The 1,844-nt window shown below is 51.2% G+C and overlaps 1 protein-coding gene across 1 annotated transcript in view; it reads left to right on the top strand.

Moving 5' to 3' along the window:
* Positions 1-1,844, top strand: part of Gins2 (GINS complex subunit 2) — a 7,369-nt gene that overhangs the window by 1,287 nt on the left and 4,238 nt on the right. The window lies entirely within an intron of this gene.

The following is a 1,844-nucleotide window of genomic DNA, read 5'->3' as shown; positions in this document are numbered from 1 at the left end:
TGGTTGTGAGCCACCATGTGGTTGCTGGGATTTGAACTCTGGACCTTCGGAAGAGCAGTCGGGTGCTCTTACCCACTGAGCCATCTCACCAGCCCTGGTTGTCTTTTTTTGTTTCTCTGTGTAGCCCTGGCTGTCCTGGAACTCACCCTGTAGACCAGGCTGGCCTCAAACTCAGAAATCCGCCTGCCTCTGCCTCCCGAGTGCTGGGATTAAAGGTGTGCGCCACCACTGCCTGGCGACTCTGATAGTCTTGAAACTGGGACCCCAGTTTCTGTGCCTTGAGGGGCATCTTTAGCACCCCTGCCCCCCAAAGCCTGAGTCCATTTCCCAGTGTCTGCTGGCCAAGATTGGGGAGAAGGGGTACAGAGTTCTGTGCCTTTGCTACACGGAGAGGAGCAGTCAGGAGTGCAGGAGACCTCTCTGTCCTGGGATCTGAGGTCAACAGAATGCTGTCGTGTGCCATGGGGCTCTGTCTTCTCCTGGAAATGTGTGGTTTGCAGTTGGCCTGTGGTCACGTGGTCGTCACCTTGTCCCCCTAGGTTTTCTCTTGCATGAGTATTCTGCATCTACTTACCCATCCTGTCAATGGGTATTTGGGGTACTTTCCATTTTGAAATATTTATTTTTATTTTTGTACGTAAGGGTGTCGTATGTATGTATGCATGTACGCCACTTGGCGCACAGTGCCTTCAAAGGCCAGAAGAGGCTCTCTGGTCCCCTGGAACTGGGGTTACAGGTAGGTAGTTGCTGCCATATGAGTGCTGGGACCCAAATCCAGGCCCTCTGACAGAGATACAAGTACTCTTAACGGCTGAGCCATTTCTCCAGCCCCCTTTCCCAGTCTTAAAAGTCATTATTGTGCCTGTGTGTCTACACATGTGCCGTGTGTGGCGCACGGGTGAGCAGAGGGCAGCGTGTTAAGGAGTGGGGTTCTGGCCTTCCACGGTGTCCAGCTTCATCAGGCTTGGTGACAGGCACCTTTATCTACAGAGCCATCTCCCCAGTCCCCAGGTCACGTCTCATTTTGTACCGTTGTGTGAGCCTTTCTGTAGATCGGTGTTTCCCTTTGGTTGGTTGAGACAGGGCCTCATGCAGCCCAGGCTGCTGCGTAGCTGACACTGGGCTTCATCTGATGACCCTCCTGGCTTGGTTTTCTTTTTTTTTAATTAAATAATTAATTAATTTATTTATTATATGTGTGTACACTGTAGCTGTCTTCAGACACTCCAGAAGAGGGCATCAGATTTTTGTAACAGATGGTTGTGAGCCACCATGTGGTTGCTGGGATTTGAACTCAGGACCTTTGGAAGAGCAGTCGGTGCTCTTAACCGCTGAGCCATCTCACCAGCCCTTGGTTTTCCTTAGGTAAACAGATACCTCCTGTTGGGGACCTGTTGGGCTAGAGGACAGATGATTCTTAAGTTATAAGTGGCTGCCAGACAGTCTGCTGAGTGTTGAAAGGTTGGAATCCCACAGAACTGTCGAGGAGATCACATTGTCTCGCATCCTGGCCAGAGGTTTGGCCTTGCCGGTAGAGGGGACTCACCTACGGAGCTCTGGCACTGACAGGTCGTGGAGAATTGGCTTCAGGCATGAGTAGAAGGCAGGCAGCTAGGTCAGAAGAAAGTCCATAGGTAGTAGTGACAGGTCTTCCTGAGACATGTCTGTAAGGCTTTGATACGAATGCCCCCACATTGTTTGTATGCCACATACCAGCACCTGGTCAAATTGTAAGATTAAAAATGTTTTCTCAAGCCGGGCGTGGTGGCGCATGCCTTTAATCCCAGCACTCGGGAGGCAGAGGCAGGCGGATTTCTGAGTTCGAGGCCAGCCTGGTCTACAAA

Source organism: Mus caroli, chromosome 8 (genome assembly GCF_900094665.2).
Source record: "Mus caroli chromosome 8, CAROLI_EIJ_v1.1, whole genome shotgun sequence".
In the NCBI taxonomy this organism is placed as follows: Eukaryota; Metazoa; Chordata; class Mammalia; order Rodentia; family Muridae; genus Mus; species Mus caroli.
This window is presented reverse-complemented; position numbering and strand designations above follow the sequence as displayed.